Here is a 20,311-nt window from a genome sequence, read left to right as displayed (position 1 = left end):
GTACTTAGCCGGAAGTAGCAGGCCATGGGCTCCCTCTGCTGGTACATTGCGGAACCGAGCTGGAGTCTTGCCACCACTTGGCTGGAGTTCTACTCTGGGTCCCTCCCCCTCTGCTTGCTGTCTATAGATTCACTCTGTTCTGGAATAGACACTTCTAATTCCAATCTGATTCAATTAATTTTGTTTCAAAAAGCATTTAGGTATTGAGGATAGAAAGAAAAAAGTGGTATAATTTTCACCCTCAAGGAGTTTACATTCACCCTACTGGGAGTGGGGTGGAATTAGTGATGAGGGTAAGGGAGAGGTCAAGAAAAAATTTTTCAGGAAAATTTTGAGGAGGGAGAGAACACTGTGTGTAGGGAAGAGGGATCAGGGAAGATGTTGCACAGAGGAGTAGGCATCTGGCCTTGGCCCTGACAGAAGATTAGAAAGGAGTAGATTCCAAGGCCTGGAGGAATGGACATTTACTAAATTACATACTCTCATGTCTTTCTGAGAGGAGCTCTGGGAAGGACCTCTCATGCCCTCACAGCATGCATGTTGAATTCATTTGAGTGGCTGGTACCTTGGGGTGAGGGGGAAAAAGACAAAGATTTTAATTTTGTTGCTTGGGATGGCAAGATGACAGTTTTAGTTAGGTATAGGCGTTTGACACTGATTTATTTCAAATAACATGTGTCTGTATTAATCAAATCAAAAGATGGGACATAGGCAAATTTTCCTAGATGTCCTTCTGAGGTAAGGCCTGGAAGCCCCGACGAAGCTCTGTGAGTCACAAATAGGGGTGGGAGGAACCCTTGGCTTGCTTTTTTTTTTTCCTTTGGGCAGGAGAGAAAAACATTTGGAGTAGCAGATTGTGGTGAAGCCTGGCATGCCCTGTTTCCCTGACTTCTTTGCTCCCTTGCTCATGTCTACACTTATCCTTACAGGCAGCTGGAGGGGATGTAGTCCTGTTGCCATGGTAACCAGTGCATAAGAATGAAAGTACTGAATCATAAGCCCTTATTTCTCTCTAGCACCTGCCCTCAGAAGCTCTGGCCAGGACCTCATGTACCCTCATAGCACATCCACCCACAGATGTGCATAGAGTAAGGGCTGGGTGTGTCTGAATACTCTGGGATGAACTTTGTCATTGGCAATTTCCCATATGGGAAAAGTACCCTTGGACAGGTCAGACTGCTTTGGAGGTTTTTTTTTATCTATAAAATGAGAGAATTGAATGAAATGATCTCTAAAGTCAATTGAGGAATGACCCAACGACAATGCTTTCCCTGACTGGCACACTTGAGCCACATTCTATGTATGCCTATGTATATTTACCCAAGAATACGTCCCCTCCCTTTTCATAGAAGGGAAATGAACTCTGGAATTCTAGTATCTTCTAATCCTAATGATTCCTTCAATTCACCATTCAGTTCAAATCAATTCAATTTGCATTTATTAATTACCTACTATGGGTCAGGCATTGTGCTAGGCACTGGAATTAGAAAACCAAAAAGGAAACACTTCCTGCCTTCTAGGAGCTTTCATTCTATTGGTGGTATATACAAAGTATTCAAAGGGCAAAGGGGACATTAACAGTGGGGTAGAGGTCATAGGGCAGGGGAAGGAGGAACGAAAGAGGCTTCATGTAGCAGGTGGCAGTTGAGCTGAGCTTATAAGGGAGCTTGGGGGTCCAAAAAATAAAGGCAAAGAGGGCTGTCCTTTGACTTAGGTTCTTATCCTGACTCATCCAGTGGCTGACCCTTGAATACTTTCCTCATCTGTAAAATTACGTTCTATAATCTGTTCAGTCTAAAATTCTATGAGAAGACTTGAGTCTGCCTTTCCACAAAGTGGGGCTGAGATTCTCTCTCTATTAGATATCATGAGAATTCAATTGCTTATGGTACCCTAGTGAAAAGTCATTGGTCAATAACAAATCATCTTAACAGGTTTAATTGACAGGAGTCATCTTTCCTAACAAACACTAGCTGAAAAAAGGAGTCAGGAGGATCTATGGGGAGCCTGGGGGTAACAAATTATATTTTAAAAATAGTGTAAAATGAGTGTCTAGCGTTCCCCACTTCTGCAGCTACAGCTGCTCACTGCCCTTGATCTTGGACCCTTACCCTGTTTCTAAGAGATGCGGCAGAAGGGTAGGAGTGACTTCTTCCATGTCACAGGAAAGCTGACCCCCAAAATAGGGCTCAGTAGGAGGAGGCTCATGAATTATTCACAGAAAAGGCCTGAGTGAAGCTTTACTTTCCTCCTTCAGGTCCAGAGCTAATGTATGACTGGGAACATCTCCCAGTCCTCCCTGTCCTAATGAGGGAAGGGGGTAGGTTTTGGCTACTTGTGAGAAAGGAAAGGCTAGAGATTAGGGAGAAGTAAGAGAGGTCTCAGGGGAGTATGTGAGGAGGGCCCTTGGCTCAGTGGGGAAAAGACGTTGGTCATATTTCCTTTCTCCCAATACTCCCCACTTCTCTCACTTCAATCTTCAGAGATGTACTTCAGACTCAGGAGTAAGAGATGATTGAGGCTAGTGTAGGGAGGAAATCTTATTCTCTGAGACTGAGGTGGTAGGAAGATGGAGGACCTAACCTTGGACTTTTGGCATCTCCAACTGGCATTGGTTTCTTTGTATTCCTACCTGAATAGAATCCCCATTCATGAAACCCGAGCTTACTTGACTCTCTCACGGGGGGATGCTGGAGATCCGCCACTCTGGCATCTTGTTTGCTCTTCACTGTATATCCCCAATAGTTTTCTCTGTGGCCTAGAGTAAATCAGGGGGTTCACCCCTAGCCCTCATTCCCTTCTTTCTGTCTCCACATGCTTCAGACCACAAGAGTGCATTTTAAGGGGTTATTCACAAGTGTAAAAAGGATATACAAATTCACAAGTGATATAGCTGGGTAAGGTTATTAGAAGTCTGTGTAAAATAATTCTATCCAGTCCCAGACTGAATGGGAACTCAATTTTCTAATTTAATCATAATTCTGAATTAAAATTCCCCAGGGTTAGGCTAGGAAGCACATACTTGATGGCCTTCGAGGGAGAATGCTGGCTTTCTTTTTCAGAATACTCTCATGCCTGATTTTTGGATTCAACCACCTGGGTTCTTTGGTCCATTCTTGCAATTCTAGTCTGTTTTTCATTTAATTGGGTACAACCCTGCCACAATACTTTATTACTTCGGAAAAGACGGAAATGCAAAATTGGTTAAATAATCTCATCACTTCAAAAAGATTAGAATTCAACCCAATTCACAGGTCCTGCCAGAGCACACAATATATACCTCCCCCATCCTTTAGCTATACCAAATGCAGCAAGGGCTTCTGGGAAAAACTGGCAGGGAGCCTGACCAACATCAGATGGCCCCATAATGTCTGAGCAGGGTTCATATTTGTCTCCCATCACCATTTCTCTTGGGAAATACCAGGGAGTCATTTTATGAGCAGAAAAGAGTAGTGGGGGAGGGAACAAAGGGAAAACTCCCTTTTTGCCTTTATCCTTAATCAAGTTGGTTTCCTCTCTTAATTATCTGGGTGGATTATTCCTTTTGGGGATGATTTCTGATGATTTTTTTTTTATCTCAGGCAGTTTCCTTCCTATTATCTAACATTTGCCTATCATGCTTTCCCAGGCTATCTACTGCTGGTGAGTTGCTTACTAAGGGATACATATTTAAGGCCTGTGATTTGATTTCTGATGGGAATTTCTATTCTGATCTGTGACTTAGTGGATTAATCCAAGGAAGTTACCTGAGGTCTATAGATGTTATGCCTTTCATAAGTCCAAACAGGTAAGTGTCAAATGCAAGATTTCACCCCATCTTCTGGGTTCTGAACCTAGCTAGGTGATCTCTAGGAGATAACAGCAATAGTTGCTTTGATGTAGGGACAGCTTTGGGACAGCTAAGTGGTATAGTGGATAGAGTGAAGGGCCTGCAGTCAGGAAGACATGAGTTCAAATCCTGCCTCAGACACTAGCTGTATGACCTTGGGCAAACACTTAACCCTGTTTTCCTCAGTTTCCTCATCTGTAAAATGAGCTGGAGAAGGAAATGGCAAACCATTCCAGAATCTTTGCCAAGAAAAGCCCAAATGGGGTCATAAAGAGATGGACACGACTGAACAACAATTATAATTTTATTAATTTATAAAACATTTAATAACTACCTACTATGTGCACAGTACTGTGCTGAGCACTGACAGTGATACAATGTTGAAATAGGAGTAAGTCTTTGTTCTTGTGGCTCTAAAGTTTGGCAGGGGGTTAAGACACAAAAAGATAATTTTAATGCTTAAATTAACAAATGTGTAAAACACATTTTATTAGGACATGTTCCAAAGCAATTTAATTTTTAAAAAGTGGTAGGTTTCTTGGGCTTAATCATAAGGGTCATTATTTTTATTCATCAAATTAAAGAAACTAAACCTTAACTAAGCAACTTTTAAAAATTTACCACTAAACTTTGCTCAGAAAATACAAATTTTGCAAAGGGCTTCTTTCAGAATAATAATTTTTATTTGTTAATCTGCCTATTTATATAATATAATTTCAGCTTCAAATTCTTTCTGCTCTCCTACCTACTGAGAAGGCAAGAAATATGATACCCATTGTATATATAACATCATACAAAACATTTCTACATTAGTCAGGTTAAAAAAAAACAAGAAAAATAAAGTGAAAAACATTTCAGTCTGCATTCAGAGTTCATCAGTTCCCTCTCTGGATAGCATTTTTCATCACGAATCTTTTGGAATTGTATTGATCAGAGTAAATAAGTATTTCACAATTGATTATTATTATAATATTGCTGTTACTATACACTACATACTCCTAGTTCTGCTGACTTCACTTTATATCAGCTCATCTAAGTCTTCCCAGGTTTTTTTTTTCCTGAAAGCATCTCTCTCATCCTTTATTACAGCACAATAGTATCCCATCACAATCATACACTGTAACTTGTTCAGCCATTCCCCAATTGATGGGCTTCCTTTCAGTTTCTAATTCTTTGCCACCACAAAAAGAGTTGCTATAAACATTTTTGTACATATGGATCCTTTTCCATTTCCTTTGATCTCTTTGAGTTATAGAACTAGTAGTAGTGCTTTGCTGGGTTAAAGGGCATGGATAATTTCATAGCCCTTTGGTTAGAATTCCAAACTGTTTTCCAAAATGGTTGCACCAGTACCCAACTCCAACAACAGTGCCTTAGGGTCCCTATTTTTCAACATCCTCTTCATCATTTGTCATTTTCCTTTTATGTTGTGTTAACCAATCTGCAGAATAACCTTTTCAGTCTCTTCTTCTTGGCTAAAAAAGCATCTTCTCAATTGGGAATTGTTCCCTTAGCCCTGCATTTTTGACATGAAGGGCTGGGAATAGAGTTTAGGGACTAGTGATTAGAGGTACAGCCTTTTAAAATTTAAACTAGTTTTTTGTTTTCCTTGCTCATACTAACCAGAGCCCCATGTTCATGTATCATTAGCAAATTCAGAGAAAACAAAGTGGACAGAGGAGTGAAAGGGGAAAAAAAACTCTAGCCAATTTTTCCTTTACTTGACTTTAATTTTCTGGACTCTCCAAGAAGGAGTGGACAGGCTCTGGAGGGGGCTCTTGATAGCAGGAAGGAGGATGGTAAACAGCCTGCCTGACCTTAACAGGAACTGGGTTCCATTGAGCAGAAAAGGTCAGGAGAAATTATGGAACAGGGTCTTGTAGAGCAGTCCCAGATTGCCTGGTGACCAATCCACTAACTAGACAGGTATCCTTTTTTCCAGCATCAGAGTCTTTTGGAAGCTGCAGAGGGAAAGTGAGTGGGAAGTAACTGAGAAACAGAGGAAGAAAATAGGAGTGGTAGGGGCAGATCTAGCACCTGGGAGTCCCCAGGGAGGGGGAAAGTTGCCCTTGGCCATGGTAGCCTACATTCTGGGCAGCCTGCATCCCGGGCAGTCCATTAGGGTGATAGGGCTGCTGATACATTAAGGTTTGCTTTGATTCACCCAGCGCATCCCAGACAGAGGCGAGAAAATTGTAAAACAAAGTGAATTCTGATAGGAAGGTTATTGCCAACAAGGGGTAGTATTAGGAGACAGAGAAGATTTCATGGAGGAGGTTACATTTTGACTTAGACTTTTAAAGGATGGGTAGAAACTCAACAAGTGAAGGGGAAAGAAGGATGTTTCAGGCTGTAGCAGCAAGCACCCCAAGCGTCCTCAGGGTTGCTGCCAGCACAGGTTCTTGGATCTGCTTTGTTAAAGGAAAGCAACTTAAAATGGGTTAACAAGCTTACCTTAATCAGTCAGATATGTATCATTTACCTAGTTCAAGGGAAAAAGGTCAGCACCCCGAACTTCAGATATACAGACAGAATTATCAAGACAGAAACAAGTAGACAGATTTCCAAACTGTCCAACCATTACATCCATACCAAACAACATCTGGGTTTCAAAGCCGGGGGGGGGGGGGCCTCTGGACAATGGCTTTCCAGAGTTTCATCTGATCAAATCACAGAACATTTCTCAAAGTGAGCCCCCAAAACAAAGCTACACATCAGGACTTTATATACCTTCTCCTGGCTCAGAGAATGTAACAACCTTATTGACTCACTGGCCAATCAAGAAGTATCTACTGAAAAACAAGCCTCCCACCCCAGGCTCCAGGTGCACTTTAGCCTAGGGGCAGGGAAGATCTTTATTATTTACATTCCCATTACATTCGGCCCCAAGATCTTTCGTGCCCATAGCAGACAATTTACTTTTGAATTAGCACCAAACATCTCTTAGGTCACATTTTCAAGATACATAACTAAAGTTACCAAAGTGGCCACTTGGCCTTAAACAAAGACAAAGTACATAGCATTTTCACCTCAATTCAAAACAAGAGTCCAAATAAAGTTCTCTTAGGAGGAGGGAAGGGGGTGTCCTGCCCCTCACACAGCTCCAGCCCCTGCTTCCAAGTGCAGAGAAGGGGCTGGGCAACAAAACCAACAAGGTGGGGTCCTTGGGGGTCCAAGGCATTTCATCCCACCCACCATAGTCACAAGTCCATCCTCTCCCAGGGTCCCAAACTGTGGGATGCAACAAGGAAACACATTCAGTGCCCCTGCTTTGCTGCTCAGTTCTTATCTTTTCCTGTGGCTGAATTCCGAACTCCTGGGTTCCTTCTCCTCCCGCAGGCGGCAGCCGTTCCTGGCTTCTGCCCAGGTCCCAATGCAGGCAGCTTACCATTCCTGCTCTCAGCTCAGCGAAGTCTGCATGCAGGCCATTCTTCTCTCCTGGTCCACGGCTCCACAGAGTCACAGCTACCACAACTGGGAAACAAACAATTATCCCAGCCCCCATACTTTCCTTTTACTTTGCAGATCCTGTTCCTGACGCCATTTTGTAGCAGCAAGCACCCCAAGCATCCTCAGGGTTGCTGCCAACACAAGTTCTTGAATCTGCTTTGTTAAAGGAAAGCAACTCAAAATGGGTTAACAAGCTTACTTTAATCAGTCAGATATGTATCGTTTACCTAGTTCAAGGGAAAAAGGTCAGCACCCCGAACTTCAGATATACATACAGAATTATCAAGACAGAAACAAGTAGACAGATTTCCAAACTGTCCAACCATTACATCCATACCAAACAACATCTGGGTTTCAAAGCCGGGGGGGGCTCTGGACAACAGCTTTCCAGAGTTTCATCTGATCAAATCACAGAACACTTCTCAAAGTGAGCCCCCAAAACAAAGCTACACATCAGGGCTTTATATACCTTCTCCTGGCTCAGAGAATGTAACAACCTTATTGACTCACTGGCCAATTAAGAAGTATCTACTGAAAAACAGGCCTCCCACCCCAGGCTCCAGGTGCACTTTAGCCTAGGGGCAGGGAAGATCTTTAAAATTTACATTCCCATTACACAGGCATGAAGAGTAGTATGCAGCATGTTCCAACTTGGAGGGGCTGGGAGTAGTTCAGTTTGTCTAAAGAAGAGAGTATTTGATAGTAATATAAGATAAGATAGGAAAGTGACTGTGGTACCAGACTATATAGAGTCTTGAATGCCAAGCAAAGAAATTTGAGCTTTACTTAGTTGACAATAGGGAGCAACGGAAGATTTTAGGGCAGAGGAATGACATGACAGTAACTAAGGTACAGTTTTCTGGTGACTTTAAAAATAGTGGATTAGAAGGAGTAAGCAATTAGGGATGGGGATGGCTCCCCATACTGTTAGAAGACAGGTGACAATAGATACTTTTATTGTCTGTGTTACTGTGGAATGATTACCTGGTATACAGGGATAATTACTTTTGATTTGCTCTACAGAATTACAGATTTAAAGGAAACTGGGCTGATCTTATAAGGAATTTCAGAATTTCTGGCCTGTGGAATAATATAGATGTGGGCACCCTGGTTCCTTGCATAGTACTGTTTTGTTGATAATAGATTCAGACAGAAACTATCCCAGAGTTCTATCATTCGGTGACATCTTTTGTACTTGGTTTGCCAGGAGAGAGAGAATGTATTCTCCCTGTAATTCCATGCAAATGACCTGAGTCAAGGCCATTTTAGACCACTTAATGCTTGCTTTTCTGACACCTCTCACTGAGTCTTCGGTGGGCTGCTATTACTGGATAGAACAATAAGAGCTGTGAGACATCAGGAAGACAGCACAATGAACCAAGAATGAAGATTGGTGAGACTAAGCAAGCAGTGGGTCAATCATCTCCATATCTTCCTGCATCCATTCTAGGTGAGGAAGCAGTTTCCCATTAACTGCCCAACTCCTCTGAGTTCTGTTCCCATCCCCCTTTCCAAAAAGGGAGGGGGGAGTTAAAGTGAGAAGCTGGCAGCATAAGCAACTGACTTCTTCCTATCCAATGAAGCATTTCCTTCTTTTCATTGTTTCTAGTGTCTCACCAGCCATCGCTCTTAGCTCTCAGCAGTCTCAGCATTTCAGGTCTCCAATTGCTGTTTAGTTACTGAAGCCCATCAAAGTCTTAGAAAGAGGACTCAGGGCAGGAAGCATACAGATATCACTGGCAGCACTTGACCCTGCCCGCTCCTGACATAAGATGGAAAACAAATTTTCTTCTGATTTCTCTCTCCCATATTTCTCCAAAAGTATAGTCCTAGAGAGTCAAGTTTAACAGACACCATCAACCAGTAAACTCTGGAGTACCATCTGCTTTAGTCTTTCATCTCCATGGCAGTGCTATATGCACTGTGAGTCCAGGAAACCATGGCTACAACTATGATGATGTAAATGAAAACAATGCTAAAATGGATTTAGTTTTAATGACTAATCTAGGTTACCTGAGGATAGAGGATGAGATCCTTCCATCATAGTAAAGGAGTAGGGAGTAATGGAGGTGGAATGTCACATGTGCTGTGTCCACTGGTTTGGCTTAATTGTTTTTCTTGGTTCAATAAAGGGGTTGGAGTTGGGAAATGACTATGGCATAAAAGCAAAAATCATAAACCTCAAAAACCAACCAACCGCCCAAACCCACAAATTGAACGGCTGTGAGTTTGGAGGCGGTTTCTTCTAATTTTACCCCCCCCCACTTTTTTTCCCATTGACTTTCTCTTTTCCTCTTCAACTAGTTCTCCTTCTACAACATGGCCATTGGAACAATTCTGCCTTTGGAAAAGACCTGTATCTGTATTCGGCTTTGAAAATGAAGTCCAGAATAAAATCCTTCCTGCTGTGGCAGATGTCGTTTACATTGAACACAAGGGTCCTGGGATAACTTCATTCTCCTCCTCTTCTCAATCAAATGCAATAATATTTGAAATAAAACAGCACAATAACTAACACAAAGCAGGTACTATTTAAATACTTATTCCCTTTCCCCTAGCTCTCTGCCAACAATCTCCTGCTTTGTTCAGAATACACTTCTTTTTTTTTTTTTTGGAGGGGGGAGATAGGGCAATTGGGGTTAAGCGACTTGCCCAAGGTCACATGGCTAGTTTTTGTGTTAAGTGTCTGAAGCCGGATTTGAACTCAGGTCCTCCTGACTCCAGGGCCTGTGCTCTATTTAGTGCGCCACCTAGTGGCCCCCAGAATACACTCTTGAGGAGCTCATATCTGGCAGCAAATAGAGCTATAGCCCCTAGGACTCAGGAGCCCTAGGAGAGTTCATCAGCTGTACACTTTTCTCATGAGTGTGTTCCAGAAACTTTCTAGTCTCAGGGCTAAGGAAAATGGTGTAGGATATGGGTTTAGAAGAGTATTGGAATGACATTAGCTTGTGTTTATATAGCCATTTACAGGCTAATTTCCTTATGTAGTAGCAGCTATCCCATGAAGTACGCTGAATTACCATTTCTGGTTCTGTATATGGGCGGCTAGGTGGCACAGTGAATAGAGCACCGACCCTGGAGTCAGGATGACCTGAGTTCAAATCCAGCCTCATACACTTGAAACTTACTAGCTGTGTCACAAGTCACTTAACCCCAATTGTACTGCCCTCCCCTCTAAAAAGAAATAAAAAAGATATATATATATATATATGTATATTTTCCTATCCAAGTTCAAGAATCTCCTGGAATCTATCCACAGATTCCTTGGGGATATATGAACTCCAGGTTAAGAACTCCTAATTGCCATGGTATCCTCAATCTTGGGGGCAATGATTTGATCTATTCTATAATAGATTGGTAAAAGATCCAGTCTAAACATTTAGTTAGATCTAAGATCCCCAATAACACGACCCTATCTCCACCTATGGTCCCCAGGGACCTAATATCTAACTTTTCTTTGCGACAAAATGTAGTATCTAATGTACTTATGTAATGCTATATATTAGAACTAAGTGTATAAGTACTTTGTCCCTCTACTAGACTGTTAATTCCATGAAGGCAGAGACTATGACTTATCTAAATTCTTCCAGTGCTCATCACAGTGGTGTGCACATAAAAGACATTTAACAAATGTTTGTTGAATCAGTGAATGAATGAATGAATGCTTGGCCTCTTTGCTGTTGAAAATTTGAGTCTTTTCTTGGCTTGATTGGGTGTAGAGAGGGCTGCCATGACACTATATGACCACTAGGGGGGGCAGGGGCTACCATCAAAGTCTATATTTCTGAGGGCTGGTGGTACCTTGCTGTTGCCATGGGGACAAGCTGACCACAGCATCTCCTTTCATTCCCTGTTCCCCAGGCCCCTCCTTGCTTCAGACTCACCAGGCTAGCTATCTTTGCTGTTCTTAAAGAAGGCTGGGAGGAAAAGACCCACCTGTCAAATGTATGGGTTATAATCGGAGTAGATGATTCCCATTTCCCTTTCACTCCTTGATTTTCATGTTAACTGGTCTTGTTTAGTTTAAACTGCTTTGAACCATTTACATGGTGAATGGCTTAACTATAATGGGAAGAAATTTGGGGTACAAAAATGTACTAAAAGGTTGTGGATTGGCTGCCTGACAGTACAGCTCTAGACACATAATAGTAATAACAATGAGAAGAACATTATTCAGTTTTCAAGCATGAGTAATTTCATAGGTTTAGATAGCCCCATACAATGCTATGGGTGGTCTGCAGGAGCAGCCATGACCTAACGATTCATCACTTTGTGGCCAACTTGGAGGATGAGCTTTTCTGAATTTAGTAGGTGGGTCCTCAGATGGTGCTCACACAGTCTGTTATGTACCGTGTGTTTGAAACCTTTCAATCTTCATAAGTCTTATCAGACTGTGTACTCCAACAACAATGATAACAACAATAGCAGAAGCAGCAACAAGGAACAGAGGCAGCTAGGTGGTGAAATGGATGGAGCGTTGTGCCTAGAGTGAGGAAGAGCTGAGTTCAAATCTAGCCTCAGAAACTACTAGCTATGTGATCCTGGTCAAGTTACTTGACTTCTATTAAGCTCAGTTTCCTCATCTGTAAAAGAGGGATAATAATAGCACCTATTTCCCAGGGTTGTTGTAAGGATCAAGTGAGATAATATTTGTAAAGTTCTTAGCACAGTGCTTGATACATTGTAGGTGTTTAATAAATCTTATTTCCTTCCCTTTCTCTTCTTAGAAAAGATGACCACTGGAAAGAGGATAAGGTCAACCCATGGCCTGGATTTGTCAGAAGACATGGACCTGGAAGAGTTCTGTTTAGACAGTACAGAGCTGAGGTGAAGGTAAAATATCATTGCAGTAGTTCCAAAAATATTTTCATACTTTGATGTCCCACTTTCCTGGGAGAGTAAAACATAGTTATTAAGTTACTGCTTTGGGTTTTACATTTTTTGTCAGTGCAGGCTTGTGAGTTGCCTGTATTCAGCATTTCTTTTGTGTGAAGGAAATTAATAGCTGTCCTATACTTGATTCACATACTTTTATACTTCCCTTTTGGAGAAAACTGAGACATAAGGCAAAACATAAGCTTTAAGTGATTTTCCTTGTGAAAAAGTATGATATATTGGGTGGCTAGGTGGCACAGTGAATAGAACACCAGCCCTGGACTCAGGAGGACCTGAGTTCAAATCCAACCTTAGATGTTTGACACACTTACTAGCTGTATAACTAACTATATAACTAGCTGCATAATAGCAAGTCACTTAACCCCAATTGTCCTCCAAAAAAGGAAAAAAAAAGAAAAAGTATGATATATAAAGAGCCCAAAGATGCAAGATCTTTTTTCTTTAGGGACTAGGATCTCCTAGGACTGAACCCAGTTAATTCCTGACTGACTTGAGATCTGAGAGGCATCCCTGAGTTGAGAGGGAAAAAGAGACAGTGAGAAAAAGTCAGTTGACAAAGCAATTATAAATGGCAATATTTGCATCATTCCATACCCATATTCCTCCACCTCTCTACAAGCAGAGAGAAGGTATGTTTCTATCTTTTTTCTCTGGGACCAAATTTTTTTATTCAAACTTATGAGTTCAGAAGCATTTTTGTGTTGGTTTTGTTTACATTATTAAGGTCTGTATAGTGTTCTCTTTGTTCTCTTTCTTCACTCTGCACTGGTTCTTTACAAATCTTGTAAACTGAATTCTGAAATTGTAAATCTGAATTGTAAATTGTAAATCTGAATTCCTCATATTTGCCATTTCTTGAAAACATTTGGAAACATTTTGTTTTATCTACATATCACAATTTGCTCAGCAATTATCCAATTGATGAATGCTTCCTAGGTTTCCAGGTTTTGTTTTTGTTACTACAAGAATACTTTTATCAATATTTTCTTAGATATGAGATCTTTATTTCATGCCATAGATATACTGTAAAGATATCTAGTAGTGAGATAGTGGGATCAAAGGATATAAGCAGTTTAATTTTTTTTTGTCTAATTCCAAATTCTTCTCCAGAAAGTTTGGATTGAAATTGCATCTCCACGTTAGAGGGCAGCTGTTGCAACATTGTCTCTAGATTTTATCATCTTTGCCAATGTGTTGGATATAGTATAAAACATTGGAATTATTTTAATTTGTCTTAATCAAATTATTAGATATTTAGGGTATTCTTCTATATTGTTGTTTATAGTTTGGTTTTCTTATTTGTTCATATCTTTTGACCACCTATCTATTAGAGAACGACTCTTGGTCTTATATATATTTTTAAATCTCTAGGGTTCTTTAAGTTAACAACCTATCATATGTCCAAAGTGACAATTTCTTTATCTTGTCTTATCATAATGACTAGCACTCTAGCACTACATCAAATAAGAGTGGTAATGAGGTATAACTTTGCTTTACACTTGATCTTACCGGAAAGGTCTCTGGCATGCTCCTCCCTCCCCCACTCCTTATAGATAAGGCTGACTTTTAGTTTTCGATAGATAGTATTTATCATATTAGAAAAGGTTAATTTGTTTTTATTTTTTTTAGTGTTTTTAGTAGGTTTGTTTTATTAATAGTCTTTTCTGCATCTATTAATATAACACTGGTTTTTATTGTTTTTGTTATTAATTATGCTTTATTATACTTCTTAATATTGAATCAACCCTGCATTCCTGTCATAAATTAGGTCTGGTCATGGTGTATAACCTTTTTGACATGTTACTGTACCCTCTTGTGTGATATTTTATTCAATATTTTTCTATGTATATTCATTATAGATATTGGTCTATAGTTTTCTTTCTTTGCTTGCTTTCTTCCTGGTTTGGGTATCAAGATCATATTTGGTTTGCAGAAGGAGTTGAGTAGGATCCTTACTTTCTCTTTTCTTTATCCCACAGATGATTTATGTAATAGAGTTTTTCTTTCAATGTTTGATAGAATTCACTTGTAAATACAACTAGCCCTAGGGATTTTTCTTTGAGAGTTCATTTATAGCTTCTTAAATTTCATTTTTTGAGACTGAGTTATTTAAATTCTCTTTTTCTCATTTTGTTAATCTAGGTATTTGAAAATCTTGCAAATATTCATCAATTTAATTGATCAGTTTTGTTGGTGTGTAACTAGGCACAATTCTTTCAAATAATTATTTTAATTTCCTTTTTATCTTTGTGAAATTTACTTTTTCATTTTTGATTTTGGTAATTTGGCCTTCTCTCTGCTTTTAGAAATCAAATTAGCTAATGGACTCTTTATTAGTTTAAAAACATTTTCTTATTTTATTCAATGTTTTTTTTTGTTTTCAATTTTGTTTATATCATCTTTGATTTTTCAGAATTTCTATATGTGTAACTTTTTTGGGGGAGGAGAAGTGTTTCTTTTTTTACATTTTTTAATTGCTTGCTCGATTCATTGTTTTGTTATTTTTTTGGATGAAAGTGTTTAGTGCTATAAATTTTCTTCTAATAACTGTTTTGGCAACACCCCAAAAGTATGTTCTCTTATTATTATAATTTTATCAACAAAATGGTCTATTGTGTCTTTGATTTATTCTTTCATTCATACATAATATAGCATTATATTATTTAATCTTACCTTATGTTTAAAGTCCTCTTTCAAATCCTTTTATTTATTATGATTTTTATTGCATCATGGTCAATAAATGGTGCATTTTATATTTCTACTCTTTTGCCTTTGTTTAAGAGTTTTTATGCCCTAGAATAGGAGGTGGCAAATCATAGCTCAAGGGCCAAATCCAGCCCATCTCCTATTTTTGTATGGCTCATGAGCTAAGAACTTTACATTTTAAAATAAAGTTTTGTCATATTTTAAAATGTAAAAAACCAACAACCCTATTCTTAGCTTATTGGCTGTGCAAAAGCAGGTGATGGGTCAGATTTGGCCTGCAGGCCAATGTTTGCTAACTCCTACCCTAGGACATAGTCAATAATTGTAAAAGTGACAGGAAAAGCTTGAAAGATATGTTATCTTTTTATTAGACTTCTCAAATCTAACAAAATGGGCATACTAAGATTATCAAGTATTACAGTTTTGCTGTCTATTTCTCCCTGTAGTTCAATTAGCTTTCTTTTAAATACTTAGATAACATGCTATTTGGTTAACACATATCAGTTACTGATACTTCATCATCTAAGATGCTTTTTACTATGTAGTTATTTTGTTTATCTCTTTTCAATTTTTATTTTTGCCTGAGATCATGTTTCCCATTTGACTGCTTTGGTTTCATCTGAGACATAACAAATTCTGCTTCAATCTCTCACTTTCACTTTGTGTGTTTCTTAATGTTTCAAGTGTTTCTTGTAAATGCAGATTGTTTGATTCTGCTTTCTAATCCATTCTGGTACTCTCCTCTGTTTTATGGTTGAGTTCATACCATTTATATTCATGTTTATGATTGTTATTTGTTACTTTCTCCACCATAACTTCATAATTTTTCTTCCTTTTGCTCTTTGTTTTTCTTCTTTATGAAGAAAAAACATGGATAAGGAAAGGAAAAAAGGATCACCATTAGTAATAATAGTAATATTTAGCATTTTTATAGCACTTTAAGATTTGCAAAGTATTTTATACATGTTATCTTATTTAATTTATGTTTAAAGTGATCCGATCCCATTCTTCTCCCTTTTTTTTTTCACCCAGACCAGACCTTAATCATTCTTACATATTTGTATCTCCTATATTTCTTGGGTAAAAGACTTTTGGCAAAGATTTTTTTCCCTAGGAAGTTTCTCTTCTTATTCTAATCATATTGGTTTTCAATTTTACAAAATCAAATTTGCCTGTTTTTTGAAAAAGATAATCTCTAGAACTTGTTTATGAATAGCCATAGTTGTGAAAATGGGTTAAGAGATTAAATAAGGAGAAAACTTTAGCCATGGCATTTTTTTTTCAGATTAATCCCATTAAATATACATGGTTATCATGCCTTTGGATATTCTTGTTAGTGAAAGGGGGAACTAGTACAATTATGCTTTAGCTTTTCCTGATGCCAGGATTTACTCTTTCCAAAGAAATATCGCTGAATGGTTTTTGGCCAACTTCTTGTCAGATATAATTAGATTGTCACTGTTTTACCTTGTACTGTAGTTGACAAAGAACTCATACTACATGAGTAAAAAGCACAAGTTTTGTCATTTCCTTGTTTGCTTGTACTCAAATTATTATATTCTCAATCTCCAGTTTCTTTGTAGGAGTCATTTTAAGCTCTTCATTCATATTGTAAGAGTTAATTTAGTCAGTACTGGATAACATATTCTGTAAATCCACTTAACCAGAACCAGGTACACTTCATCTGTGGTATGTTTCAACATGATAAATACTAGCAAAACAAGTGAGGGTGTCACTATCTACTCCTCTATTTCTTTTTGTGATCCAATACATTGTCTTGCATATCCTCTAGAGCATGAGCCTTCCACTTTGGGGACCACTGGCCTACAGGATAATACAATTAGATAGACTTTGAGTCTATCCAGTTAGTTCTGAGTCTGATTGTATTATCCTGAAGGCCAGTCTTAGGGACTTGGAAAGCATCTGCCTAAAGAGGGTGTGGACATACCTACCGTGTTTCCCCGATAATAAGACCTATCCCAAAAATAAGCCCTCCCCTTACTGTGTAAGATTCCTCTAAAATAAGCCCTCCCCCAAAAATAAGCCCTATTGAGATTGCTACTGTAGTGAAGGTGATCCCCTGCGCTACACGCTACATTACGGTACCCTCTGTATGCACCGTCCCCCCCCCTCCCCCCCGTGAAATGCATGCTGTGCTCCGAGCTGCATCCAATCAGAGCTGCAGCAGTGAGCGCGTCATCCTGTTCTTCCCCAGTGATTTGCTTATTGAATAAAGGTACATTTTTTTGTTCACATTTACCTGTTTATTAAAATTGCTGTCAATGTTCATTAAAATAAGCCCTCCCCTGAAAATAAGCCCTCTGGTGTTTTTCTGTCCAAAAAAAATAATAAGACAGTGTCTTATTATTGGGGAAACACGGTATTAGCAACTTGTCAAGATCATAAGACGTCTGAAGAATTCTCAGTATCTGAAATTTAGACCAAGATGAATTGATTGGTTGAGAGCCTCTCTTTGATACCTCTTGGCAGATGAGTTTTATTGCTGAGGGCTCCTCTCAAATTGAATTAATGGTTCTAGACACTTGAAAGGACAGATCCTGTTAGGAAGGGGCACCCTTTGTGGCTCAGGCATTTATCCTTCCTTTCCCCTGATTCCCTCTTTCTTTCTGAAAGATCCCAAGAGTACAGAAGGGGTGGGAGGGTGTCTCTAGTACTCACAAGCTTCAGAATTCTGTAGTCAGTACAGGAGGGGGGTTTTTCCGGGCAGTATTAGTCTTGCAAGTAACCCCAAATCCCATAGTTATGAGATTCAAGCTTTTATCAAGAGAAGAAGTTTCTGAATATTGCAACTCTTGGCAGGAGAAGATGATTCCATATGTGGTTCCAGTGGTGGGAGAAGCAGTGAAAAGGGACTAACACCACAAAATTGAGAAGCAAAAAATTTACACTTTGTACTCTGGTATTATGGTGATTTAAAGATAGTGTGTGTTCAATAGGAAGGTGGTTTGCCTGTCAGCCACCAGTTAATTTCTCTTCTCTAAGAATCTAAGCTGTCATTGTAAGCTACGTGTTTATATGGTGTCTCTCTGGGATATAACAAAGAACTCAGTAACTTTGAGGTTTTGCCTTTCTGGCAGCCCCAAGTTCAGTTTCTTTCTGAGGTGAGTCTAAAGCACCTCATGGAAAAGTGGGACCCACCAACAAGAAAGGGGAATTTTATCAATAATTTATAGATTATTGAGTCCTTGATGTGTTTTCTGAAAATTTTATGGGCTCCTGTTAATCCTTCATGTCTTTTACATTTGTGGAATGAAATAAAGGCTCTCTTGTACCTGATAAATCCATTTATTAACTTGAATATTTGTATGGGAAATGGAGATTCTTTTACCCACATCTGTGCAAATCTAGATGTGACCTATATTCTGAGATATCAGAAACTAAACCCTGGAAGGAATCAACAGAAACCAAAGAGTTAGTGATATTGGGGGTTCAGTCCCCACTATTGGATCCATTCTGTATGGTCCCAGGACTTGGAGCTCTGGGTAATGGATTAACATTGGCAAAATGAAAGGAAGACTGTATGCATAACTTCAGAAAGGTAGTACCAGCACTACCATCATATTTTGCCTGAGTTTTGATGCTGTTTAATGCCTTTATTTAGATAGTATATTCAACCTCTGCTTTTAGAGCCACTGATACTTTATCATTCACTCCGTTGTGAAGTACTTACTGCATTATAGTAGTTTCAGTCATCTTCATACTCAGAAAATGATGGTTCATTTTACATGCAACCCAGCCTAGGTCACATGGGTGTGCTTTATTTCTTTTCCAGATAAATAAACAGATGTAAACAAGGATCTTTTCACTTGGTTACACTAAGGTAAATAAACCTATCAGGCATGCTCCAGATCAAGCCAAGCTGACTGAACTAAAAGGCAGTGGGATATGAGGGGTGATAAGGGGTAGAGGCAGGGAGGGGGTAATGCTTCTGAATCAGGCAATGGCCAGGGCGGGCACATTGACAAGAGAGTAAAAAATGATTAGTAATTATCTGTTTTCTTATGTTCCATTTTGTAGGTGCATGCAGGGGAAAGGAAAAGGCCATAAGGCACCATGAGAACGTACCTCAGATTTGCATGACTGATATGACTTTGTGGGAAATGGTTTCTCAGGTTTCAGGTTGTGACATTATCAGTAGGATTTCTATGCCACATAACAAAATGTTAATGAGGAAAACTTGCTAACCATGGAGACTTAATGAAGAAAAAGGTCTTTTGGGGCAAAAAAAAAAAATCTTGTTCTAACTCTATGTTATTGCCAAGGTAATGAAGCAAGGGTTTATGGTCATGTGAAGTACCCTAAGTCCTACCCTAACTCCTCCTCCCAAGCTGTCCACCACTGTTGAATGACTGGATCTGCTATAAATTCTTGCATCTAACATCAGCTGGTCACCAGCCCTTTGATTTACCATGTTTTGACTCCCTAGCATATTCTCCACAATTGCTATTCCAAATCTTTTCTTCTTGCCTTAAGACCCTAGCTCCACTCTGACTATTCTCACTCCCAGTAGTGGTCTTTGTCTCCTCCTTAACTGAAAAGATTAAGAACATCAAATTCTAATTCCTTCAACCTCATTCTTTTGCGCCCCTCAATTTCTCCATGTCTTTACCCATCCTCTCCTCCTATTTCCTGTTTCAGAAGAAAAGATAACCCTTCTTGTGAAAATAATAATGAAACTTATCTTCTCCACCAATACCCTGGATTCTATCCCCTCTCCTTTATCTCATGACCTTGTTCTGTCAATCAGTAGTCTCTTTTCCATGCCTCATCAATCTCTCCCTTTACTGTCTTCTTACCCTAAACCACAAATATGCTCAGATCTTTCATCCTAAAAACCTTTCCTTTAGCTTGCCACCTTCTCAGGTAATCTCTACCTACTTTCCCTTCATTACCAAACTTCTTAGAATAGTAATGCTTTTTCCTCAAACAGAATAAAAGATTAAAATATCTTTAATAAATAAATTTTAACTTCCATTGAAGATACATGTATAACCCTTATTTGGAAATAGTTTGGGTTTTCTCCTCTGCAGGTTCCTGTTTTTCTAGGCATCAGAAAGGGACAGGAAATTTGGTAATGTGTGGGGAGTTTGGGGGTGGGGTGGCAAAAGGAAGGAATTGCATAGTATGAAAAAAAATTCTGAACTTAAACACCAAAGAAAATAGTCATGTCCATATGCATAGTAGAACAAGAAGAGAGGATTGGACATGAAACAGGATCTCTATTATGTACAGCAGCTTTTCTTTTTAAAATATATAATAAATTTGTGATGTTACTTTCAAAATTGCCATACTTGCTTATAATTCTTTCTGGTCTTACATCCATTCATTTTTTAAAAGATACTGCAATGAACCTTTTTTCTCTTTCTTTTTGCTATCCTAACCCGATCCTATCCCTATCCTAACCCT

General features: G+C 39.1%; 1 long non-coding RNA gene across 1 annotated transcript; it reads left to right on the top strand.

Moving 5' to 3' along the window:
- Positions 1-3,590: 3,590 nt before the first annotated feature.
- Positions 3,591-20,132, top strand: LOC138168479 (uncharacterized). The gene is made up of 5 exons (XR_011170111.1): positions 3,591-3,787; positions 9,584-9,804; positions 12,010-12,115; positions 18,678-18,725; positions 18,923-20,132. It is a non-coding gene; the product is annotated as an uncharacterized lncRNA (long non-coding RNA).
- The last annotated feature ends 179 nt before the right edge of the window (positions 20,133-20,311 follow it).

This window comes from Petaurus breviceps, unplaced genomic scaffold, assembly GCF_028583685.1.
Source record: "Petaurus breviceps papuanus isolate PSGF00001 unplaced genomic scaffold, PetGlider_PUasm1.0 37, whole genome shotgun sequence".
NCBI lineage: Eukaryota > Metazoa > Chordata > Mammalia > Diprotodontia > Petauridae > Petaurus > Petaurus breviceps.
Note: the sequence above shows the minus strand (reverse complement) of the source record. Positions and strands in the feature narration are given on the sequence as shown.